Source organism: Hordeum vulgare, chromosome 3H (genome assembly GCF_904849725.1).
Source record: "Hordeum vulgare subsp. vulgare chromosome 3H, MorexV3_pseudomolecules_assembly, whole genome shotgun sequence".
NCBI classification, from domain to species: domain Eukaryota; kingdom Viridiplantae; phylum Streptophyta; class Magnoliopsida; order Poales; family Poaceae; genus Hordeum; species Hordeum vulgare.
In genome coordinates, this window is record NC_058520.1 from 6,359,744 (window position 1) to 6,371,100 (window position 11,357).

General features: G+C 46.2%; 2 long non-coding RNA genes across 2 annotated transcripts; one reads left to right on the plus strand and one right to left on the minus strand.

Annotated features, from left to right (window-relative positions):
* The first annotated feature begins 6,276 nt into the window (after positions 1–6,276).
* LOC123439178 lies at positions 6,277–6,977 on the plus strand. The gene is made up of 2 exons (XR_006630042.1): positions 6,277–6,419; positions 6,514–6,977. It is a non-coding gene; the product is annotated as an uncharacterized LOC123439178 (long non-coding RNA).
* A 2,521-nt stretch (positions 6,978–9,498) lies between these two features.
* LOC123439179 lies at positions 9,499–10,903 on the minus strand. The gene is made up of 2 exons (XR_006630043.1): positions 10,320–10,903; positions 9,499–9,720 (listed from the first exon to the last, which is right to left on the minus strand). It is a non-coding gene; the product is annotated as an uncharacterized LOC123439179 (long non-coding RNA).
* Positions 10,904–11,357: the final 454 nt, after the last annotated feature.

The window sequence follows — 11,357 nt, forward strand, 5'->3', positions numbered from 1 at the left end:
GTTCACTTGTTTTTGTGATGTTTACCGGTTGCCGGATTGTGTCTCTGGGATTGTCAAGTGTGAAATCAATGCCAGAATTTGTGTTGCAGGAATTGAGACAAAGGAGACCACATGCATCCATGCTGCTTTGATCGGTACAATAAGCACAGGTGCTCAACAAGGTAACCAGTTTAACATCCACAGGGGGATACTAGCGTAATGACTCGACGCCGTTCAAGAATACTACAAGCATGTTATATTATCTGCAGGATACTGCATCAAATCTAGGATTTTTGTCCAAAAGGACCCCCTGTCGAGTGGGATTGTCAAAAAAGACCACCTGCGAGTGCAAATGGCTAAAAAGACCCCCACCCCGGGCGGCGGCAGGCGCGCCAGGCGGCACGTGGCACCTGCCGCCACCGCAGGAGGCGGCCGGGTGGCCTGCCGCCACAGCCCCTGGCGGCGGGGGCCTGCCGCCACCGCCCCTGGCGGCCAGCGCGGGATCCCGTTCCCGCCCACTCCTGTCCGTAACGGACAAGGCCGGGTGGGCCCTGCCGCCTCGGGAGCAGGCGGCCAGGTGCCCTTTTTTCCGCGCACCGGCACTGTTGATGATTGATTGCGCTGATTCCGAGGCTCCTTTCCCGCTCGAATTTTTCCCGCGCGGCCGGGCAGAACCGTGGGAATTTTTCCCGCTATCCACCGACGAAACAGTGCGAAATTTACTCCTTTATAAGCGAACCGCGTCGCTGCCTCCTCTCTCACTCTCTTCTCCTGTCGTTGCCTCCCGTGTCACTCTTCTTTCCCACTCTCTTCTCTTTCTCACTCTCTTCTCTTTCTCACTCCGTATGAATGTTTATGTGGCGATTTAGGACGGATTAAAGTGAGATTTTGAAGACGTTGTAGTTGAAGAAAAGATAGATCAAGGTAAGAGCTTTCCATATCTGTTGGTTGTGTTTGCATGCATGATGTATTTATTTTGTTTGATTAGTTACTAAGTATGTGTTTTCTTTTGTCTTAGAGAGCGTATTATCACTTTTGTGGAACTATTTTGAAGACGTTGTAGTTGAAGAAAAGATAGATCAAGGTAAGAGCTTTCCATTTCTGTTGGTCGTGTTTGCATGCATGATGTTTTTATTTTGTTTGATTAGTTTCTAAGTATGTGTTTTATTTTGTCTTAGGGAGCGTATTATCACTTTTGTGGAACTATTTTGTCATGCGATATGAACTACTAAGTTGAAGATCAAGGTATGAGACTTTGTTCATATTTGTGTTCATGTGATAATAGGTCGACTATGTTCATATATTACCGATGATTTGTTCGTGTTTGCATGCAACTGGTATTTAGAAAGGAGCCGAAGAAATGCATATGTAACTAGCATTTTTGTAAAAAAACATGTAATAATATGTTAGCTCCATTAGTATTATTACATGCAAGACGCGTGTGTAATATATTTGTTTATTTGATAATTTGCCAACCCCGTAGAAATATGATTCGTGATATATATATATATATATGCAGTATGTATTTTGCCGCATATATATATATATATGCAGTATGTAATTTGCCAACCAGAGGTATGAATGACATATTGTAATTCATCTTCTATTTATTTTATAGATGTAGTGTGACGATAAATGATACAATATAAATTATTATGCGTAGATGTAATGGATGTTGTTAAATTGTTATATGTAAAAAAGATAAGTAATGGATGTTGTTATTACAATGTAAATCTAAAAATATGATTTTTAATGGACTAACGATGTAAATATGGCTGCTCGTTAGGTACTATGGAAAATTTGTTAGTGTTTTATGGGCACATCTTACGTGAGAGTCCTTCTGGTATGGATGTGTCTAGGTGCGGGATGACTACGGTTGTAGTGAAAGACATGGTTAATGTAGAGTATGCGGCAGTTAGAAGGTGCATCCGATCGGTGTTTGGTTCAGCGATGAATGGAAAAAAAATGACCGTGGAGGCTTTCGTGGTTGAGGGAGGAAATCGTTGGGTTTTGCGACGGGTTACCGGTGAAAGAGCATGGGCGTCGTACATGGGTTTTGCAAGCAATCCCAATAACTCCATGTATGGACAACCCATGGTTTATGTGGAGTTCATTTCTGCCAGTGATGTCGCCGAGTGCAGTAGCGGTGCCGGTGAGGCCGAGTTGGCCGCAACTGTAGCCCCCGACGCCGGCCCATCGGAACCAAGCGGTGGCGAACATATGGCCATAACTGTAGCCCCCGACGCCGGCCCAACGGAACCAACAGGTGGCCATCAAGTGTATGACACGGGATATTGGTCTGCGGTCGTTGACATGAGCGAACATGTCGAGGGATTGCTGGAGGCGCTAGATGATGACGATGATGGTCATTCTTCTGCGTCTTCGGAATCAGATGATGATGAAGTTGTTCCTCCTGAGAATGCGGTCGCTGCAGCAATCAACCCAGAGTTTTTACAGGTTATGAGCATCACCAATGAATTTCACTCTGTTGCTGGCCTAGACGCGGGGAGTCTGGCCGTTGGACAGATTTTCCCAGAGAAGAAATCTGCTAAACAAGCAATACATAGCTATGCAATTGCTATACACAGGCAACATAGAGTGAAGCAGTCTGATAAAAAGGAGTTGAAGCTCATATGCATCCATCGCGAAGCGGGTTGCCACGGAAGAGTTATTGCTCGCCAGAAGCCTGGGGTATGTCAGCCATGGCATGTCACAAAAATAGAGCAACATGGTTGTGAGCAAACCGGCACTCTTTCAGAGCACCGCAACGTGACTGCAGAATATGTGTCACAGGTGATGCAAACCATTGTGCAGCAAAGTCTTAATATTAGTATTAGGGCTTTGCGTGCAACTGCATCTGATCTGATTGGTTTCCCTGTCAGCTATAGCAAGGCTCGTCATGCAAAGGAAAAGATATTTCAGAGGTTGTATGAAACCTATGAGGAGGCGTACTCTTTTGCCCCTAGAATGCTGCATCAGATTTCAGTTGCTAATAGGGGGACTCAAGTTTTCCGGAAAGAACGTCCAAATCCATTGAACCCGGACGAGCAAATCCTGGATCGCTTATTCTGGGCATTCGCCCAGACTATACAAGCATTCAAGCATTGTCGTCCGGTTGTATCAATTGATGGTACATTTCTCACAGGAAAGTACAAGGGCACACTCTTAGTGGCGATGGCAGCTGATGCAAACAATCAACTTCTTCCTATTGCCTATGCACTAGTGGAGAGCGAAAACAAACATAGTTGGCTATGGTTCCTGTGTTGCCTAAAGATGGGTGTCATCAAAGACCGGGAAGGGGTTTGCATCATCTCTGATCGCAACACCGGACTATTAAGCGCGCTTGAGATAATTAAGGCTTCACAAGATCCAGATTGGGGGTGGCCCGATCTGGAGACAAGGTGGTGCATGAGGCATTTGGCAGCTAATTTTTATTCGAAATTCAAAAACAAAGATTGGTTCAAGCTATTCAAGAGGATGTGCATGCAGAAAACTACAGCAAAAATGAGTGCTATCTGGGCAGGTATCAATGATCAGATCGAGCGCGCATCCCTCCAGGCGAGAGAAGACCGGAGGGGTCGTCGAAGAGCAATAAATTTGAGCCAGTGGATTAATGAGAATTGTCCCAATTTGTACAAGTGGGCGCAGTCTCATGACACTGGCGCTAGATACGGTATAATGACAAGCAACATGTCCGAGGTGTACAATGGTGTTCTTAAAGGGGTGAGGGCACTACCTATCACAGCACTAATTGATGAAACTTGGAACCGGACTGTGTCATACTTTGCAGATAGAGTCACCGTTGCCAAGGCGCTAGTTGATTTGAACAAGACCTGGTCTGAGAAGATGCAAAGACATCTTGATGACAAAGCAAAGAAGTCGCAAAGACATGGGTGCAGGCAGGTAGATGCACTTAGGAATAAATGGGAAGTTAGTGTGCGAGCAAAGTTTGTGAATGGTCACCACAGGGGAGCAAAAAAACAAGCTGTGACGCTTGGCGCAACCTCGTGTGAGTGCACTTGCAACAAGCCCAAGCTTCTGGGATATCCTTGTAGTCACGTATTGCGGGCAGCTGCAGATCAACAAATTAGTGTCGAGTCGTACTTATCACCATACTTCAACATGCACAATTTGTACAACACTTGGAACGGTGAGTTTTGGGCATGGGGCATTGATACGAACTACAAGCAATTATGGCCAGAAGGCACCACATGGGTTCCAGATCCCGCATTGATGCGAACCAGCAAGGGACGGCGTCAGTCTAGGCGTCATCGCAATGACATGGACCACAGCCAGTTGGGAGAACCAAGACGATGCCGCGTATGTAGGTGTGCTGGTCACCCGCGTAGGGACTGTCCGTATCGTAACAACAACACTGCGTGATGTAATATTCGGAATATGTATTTTAATTTAATCGTGATGTAATATTCGGAACATGTATTTTAATTTAATCGTGATGTAATATTCGGAACATGTATTTTAATTTAATCGTGATGTAATATTCGGAACATGTATTTTAATTTAATCGTGATGTAATATTCGGAATATTTAATTTTTTTCATCGTGATTGCAGGTTATGGCTGAAATGCCCCAGCTTTTGAATGGTTATCACGACAACCACCACCGTTGCCAGCTTTTCATAAATCCAAATCATGAAAATCCTCCTCAGACCTTCCGGCTTCGAACTGTAAAGACGCCCTGGTCAATAGAGAATCGGTTCCTTGAACACCTTGAGGCTTATGGACTCCTACATTTTGCGAACATCGCAGCTCGTCGAGGTAGTTTTACTGCCGACCCATCCCTTTTGACATCCCTCGTTGATAGATGGAGACCGGAGACCCACACATTTCACTTTCGATGTGGAGAGCTTGCACCTACTCTAAAAGATGTGTCAATGATCACAGCTTTACCAATTAGAGGTGTGCCAGTGGTACATCCACGAGTTTCTCCTAATTGGCCAGCAGATGTCTCTGCCCGTCTGAGGCTCGAAATGCCCATATCAGATCGTTCTGGTCCGCCTCGAGGTGTCCCACACAGCTGGCTTCGTATTAACTTCGAAATTTTATCTACCCATGCTGATCCTGAGACAACGAAGAGACACTTGTTTGCATATTTGTTGTGGCTCTTCGGTGTGATGTTTCCTAATTCTCACGGGGATGTAGTTTTGCCTGGTCTCATCTATTTTGCCGCAAAGATAGTTGACGAACCTTTACCCCAAAATCCACCATATAGCTTTGGTTCTGCTTTGCTTTCTCACACATACCGAGGGTTGTGTGATGCCACTCAAAAAACGGCATTCACATCTAAAGCTCCATTACTTTGTGTCTCCTACGAGTTTCTACAGTTGTGGTCCTGGGAATACTTACCTGTAGGACGACCGCAGATAGTAGAACCCGCAACCCCGTACAACTATGGTGAGGGTGTTGTAACTATGTCCACTCGGTGGATGCTGGGTCGAAAAAAATGGTCTACTAAAATTGCAAAAAATTGTTACCCCATATACCATGATCAGTTTGAGCTTCTTAACGACTCACTAATAACATGGAACCCGTGACTGAGGCGCACATTGATATGGTATTTGGTTCGCAACACATGCCAGTGGAATGCGTGAGAGATAGTGCCTTTTGGATGACTCGCTGCAATTTACTCTATCTATGGTTTGTGGAACCGTATAAAATACAGAATGTGATGTCAATTTAGTAATGTTAATTTATTTATGCAGAACGTACGATGCAACTACGACAGAAGCGTACTATAATTGGTATCGCATGAGCACGCGTACTAGACTGACGAGCGAACCACCTACGATGCCAACACATCCAACGCATATGGAACAGTTGCAGAGACGGATGGACACATCATCAGCTTACTATCGTGACTCCGCGGTAATAATCAACATCTTGCTATTCAGGTCCATCATTTCATGAACAATTTAACCAACGAACAACGATTTTTTTCAGATTGATATTTGCACCCAAGTACAAGCGATGGCGAGTGAAGGAATGCGAGCCGAGGGAAGTGATCCTAAACGCAGGTCGTGGTTTAAAAAAATTAGCGAATTCGTGAGCACAAGGATTACGAGATGCGGTACAGAGAACGACGTTGTCACTGCAGCGTACAACATTCCGGAACCGAGGTCAGCTAGACCGAGTGGGGCGCCGTCGTCGTCCATGCGGTGGGCAGAGGGTCGTAATACTATGCCGACACTTCCACGACATGACTCTTCTCTACCAATACATGGGCAGACATCACAGGTAAATGCTCCAGATGTAGGATCGACACCTGAACAGACTCATTTCGTGGAGCAGGATGCATATACAGCATATGACGCACACATTCAAGGATCTCAGCCATATCTGCCCACACGAGGGATTAGGATGCCCGAGGAGAATCGTTGGGCTGAGACAAGCGAGGGAGCACAAAGCTACAACAGCGGACAGGTATGTACAATTATAATAAGCAATTACATAACTTCTATTTACACATCTTTTTGCTACACATAATTTATTTTAAAAACATTTTTTCGTGGACCAGGAAATTAATGATCCATCATGGGGAGATGAACATACCCAGCGTGGCGTACAGAAAGAAATACTCACAGAAACCCATGATACTCAATGCACGCTCCCAGGAATGATAAATAATTTTTTCGGGCAGGACGTTATTGGTCCATCTTACATCAATTCTGAGTCACAACCATTCACCTACAATTTAGAATCATCATCTCAATATGGATTTCAGACTCCACCACCTATGCATCAGTCGCAGACACAGGAACACGAGGGACAGTACGGTCGTGGTCTTCGTGAACACAGACCCCCTGATCGATTGTCACCCTCCGGTCGTCGGGCAAGGCCAGCTGGTCGTCGTCGCATAGGGTGATTCGTCTATGTATGTGTGCGAACAATTGCATCTCTCTATGTCAGTTTCAAACTTTCAGATGTACGTACAAGACATCTATGTAGTTTCATGAAATAAAAGTTCGCGATATATTTGAAGTTGCTTCCGTAAAATAAGATACATAAAATAAGATTCATAAAATAACATACATAAAATAACATACATAAAATAAGATACATTAAGATGTAGAGTTCATAAAAAAAACTACATAAAGTCGTCGTCATCCTTCGACGATGCAGAGCTCTCGCCCTTTGACGAAGCGCTACTCTTGGCCTTCGATGATGATGCGCTCTTGGCCTTCGTCGATGACGCGCTCTTGGTACTCGGCATGAAGATATCGTCTTCGTCCTCACTATCGTCAATCCACAAGAAGGGATGTTTTACTCCACCTCCACCGCGTATGTGTTGGCCTTTCTTCTTCCATCTTTCATTCAACCGCAGAAGTTCTTTCCGAATCTCCTCATATGTCCTTGCAGGCCACCCCTTCCTAGCTAATGCGTGGGCAACCTCATTCAGTAGCGTGTCACTACTGATGAGTTCGTCCCATGAAACTATTCTATTATCTATCTTGAAATTGCTAGCTAAGCGCAGAAGACACTCGGACATATCACTATGAAAACTACGATCGAAAGGATAATGAGACATTTTCAGCACACTCCTTACCGACCTTGGTCTGGAGGGGGTTTTATAGGTGCAGCAGAGCGAGACGAATAACTAATGGCGGGAAAACGAGGCGGGAAAGCGAGGGCGGGAAAGCAAGGGCGGGAAAGCAAGGGCGGGAACAAACTGGCGGCAAAGCTATACGCGGGATAAAATGGCGGGAAAGCGAGGCGGGAAATAAATGGCGGGATAAAATGAACATACACGTAGCTGAAATTAAGATACCCATTGCGGAAACTAAGATACAATTTGCCGAAATTAAGATACATCTTGTAGAAATAAGATACAACTAAGACAACTTAACATACAATAAAATAAATCTACTGAGTCCAACGTGGATATTTTCCTTTTCCATCACCAGCTTCTTCTGCTGCCTTGGCGGCACGAGCCCTTTCTCTCTTTCTCTCCCTCTCAGCTTCACGGGCCTGTTCCCGCTGTCTGTAAACCTCCTCCAGCCGAAGTTTCTCTTCTTGATTTTTCCTTTTCATCTCATCAAGAATAGCCCTCTGCTCCACACAGTAATCTTCCCACTCTTTCTTCTGCTCTGCTTTCTCCTCTGCTTCAGCCTTCTCACGACGCTCTTCCAAGTCCAAGCTAGCCCATGCACGGCGACCTCTTTCACGAATCTCGGTCACCGCCCAGTCCGGCATTTCCGTGTCAATCCAACGATAGTACATGCAGAGAGGAGGAGGAGACTAAAGGATGGATCAGATTCAAGTAAACAATAAAATCAAATAACAATAATCTGGATGACTTGAGCATATCGGAGGCCTGACGTACGCAGAAATAGATTCGGGTGGATCAGATTCATAATTGGCGCACATGAAAAACTTCATGCCCAACCAATCTGAAAAATCCGTCACCTCCTTCACCTTGCAGACATCTCCGCACCAACATCGAACTGCTTCCACCCCCCGAGGCAAGCTTGCACTCTGCATTTTCCTAGGCCTAATGCTCTGATCCGAACAAGGCAAACTCATACTGACTATGGAGGTGCAGGTGCTTTGAAGTCTGTCTGATGGTGAAGAGAGTTTCACTCCCTGCCTCCTTTTATAGGCTCTGTCGGATGTCTACGCTGGAAAAAAGGGCGCGAAAACGAGAAACTGCAGCGGGAAACTTAGGCGGGAAACTATTGCACTGCTCGTCCGTCGTTATCGCGTGTCACTGCTGCGATAGCAATCAAACATTCACTCTCAAAATATTTGATCGAGAGCTAAAACATACTTTCTCTATAAATAAATATAAGAAACGCTATTGTAAACAATGTCGACCTAGAGATAAAAGCCCCACGAAACCACCGTAACGAATAGTGTCGACCAGGACACAAAGAGTCACTCTAAAATCGCCGCGGTGAACAATGCTGACCCAAAGATGACAGCCCCGTGAAACCACGGAAAAAACCGCCCGCCTTCACCAGCGTGGATATCTTGATTTGGTTCGAGGGATGGGGGATAACCACGGCCCAACAAAATATCCGTAGTATATGCCCTCCATGCACTTAGCCATCCGTGCAACTTGCACAATATTTTTGTTCAAAAGGATTGCACTGTCCGAACCGGAGCAAAGGAGTAAATTTCGCACTGTTTCGTCGGTGGATAGCGGGAAAAATTTCCACAATTCTGCCCGGCCGCGCGGGAAAAATTCGAGCGGGAAAGGAGCCTCGGAATCAGCGCAATCAATCATCGACAGTGCCGGCGTGCGGAAAAAAGGGCACCTGGCCGCCTGCTCCCGAGGCGGCAGGGCCCACCCGGCCTTGTCCGTTACGGACAGGAGTGGGCGGGAACGGGATCCCGCGCTGGCCGCCAGGGGCGGTGGCGGCAGGCCCCCCGGCCGCCTCCTGCGGTGGCGGCAGGTGCCACGTGCCGCCTGGCGCGCCTGCCGCCGCCCGGGGTGGGGGTCTTTTTAGCCATTTGCACTCGCAGGTGGTCTTTTTTGACAATCCCACTCGACAGGGGGTCCTTTTGAACAAAAATCCTCAAATCTACGGTCTCAAAGTAGACCCGAGAAGGGGCGGGGCTAAAACACCCATGCCAACAGTTCCAGCGTTCATTTTACTAGCACCAACTACGTACGAATCTACTCCACAGGAACCTTGGCGAATTAAGCTGCTTCAAATGAAGCAAGCCTTTCCCTGCTACCACGACTTGTCCAAAGCAACAACTTTGATGTTACCCTGCAGGCCTGCACAAACAAAACGCCATAAGAACCGACGGCACAGCTGCGAAGCAAACAGTCGATGCTTGAATAAACATTACATGATAGTATCAATCCTAGTGGAAAGAGTCATGCTTGAATACCATCACACGATACCATCAATCCTAGTGGGTTCATCTTGACCCAGTCCTTGTCAAATATACCTAAGATAGGAGTACTGATCAGCTTGATGTACACAACAGTATGCATTTTTACTATATTTACCAAGACAGAACATGTCTTAAGCGACCGTCGGTGTCATGATCTACATTTTAAATTACTACATCACATCAATTCGGCCATGCCACAGACACATACCCAACTCATCTTCTAAATAATGAGAAAATTCAGTGAAGTAGGGTATATAAACTACCTAGATAATATGAAACTACTACGCAAGAATAAGAGCATTCATAGAGCTCTGCTCTACTGCATACAGAACACAAGCAAAATAAATAATGCATCAATTCAGTGCACAAATCACAAACTTGGCTTACATCATCAAAGAATGTTAAAAGACCCGTAAAAAAAAAGGCTATCAATATATTAAACAATAAAATACATAACTAAGAGATAGAAGTATTTACCAAATACTTCACTCCTGGTTACTGGGGGTGCGGAACAACACGCCAGAACTGTAGATCTCTTGAAAAGCCTCTAGGTGGAACTGCAGAACGCCGGCAAAGGTCTGAATTAACCGGCACATATTAGCTGCCTCACACAGTGAACTTTCTGCTTCAGCATGTGCTGTTGGGTCCAAGAGCGAGAAGTTGCTCACAACATGGTCAAATTCCAAAACACTGGATCCCAATAGTAGAAGCGAACGGTTCAGAACTTGAACTGCATGCTTGGCTTGGGACAAGTTGTTCTTCATCTCTACTTGCCGCTCAGTCCCCGTCATATCTCCAAACTTAGACTCGTACACAAGCAACAGCCCCGTAACGAACGCAGCGGCGGGCACAAGAACTCGATGGGCCCCCTCAATCTCAGCCATCCAGTGCCCAGCACCCATGATCGATCCGGCCTCCCGCCGGCCTTGTACTACCTCATCTATTCCTCTGCGCCATCCCCGACCCAATCTAGGGTTTCATGGCTGGAGAGGAGGGAGAGGACGGATGCAAGAGGGAGAGGAGGGCCGGAGAGGACGAGGGGACGGATGGGAGGGAGAGGAGGGAGGGGGCGGGTGGGAGAGGGAGAGGAGGGCCGGAGATCTTACCGGAGTCGCCGCCGCCGGTTGCAAGCTCGCGATCCCCTGCTGAGCGAGCGAACAGGTACGCGACGGGGGTGTAGGAATTGGGCCAACTTTTTCTAGCCCAAATCCTGTACCATCATTCCAAACAACGAAATCTGGGCTGACAATTTGAAAATAATTTTCCTGCATATCCAAACAGTTCAAAGCAAACAGTCGCAGATATTAAGAAGGGTGCAGGAGGGCGAAACGGTTTCATAGTCCATGAAATCTCACTTAGAGTTTTCCTTTTTAATTGTAATTTTTCTTTTAAAGGCCGTGCTGCAAATTTAGAAGCACATAAATTAGCTAAGTTCTCGCTAGGTTTGGGTCCAGGCCGTCACATATGGCTGGGTCAACCCCATAATCCTCGTTGTATCCCACTGTCTGTGGTTTT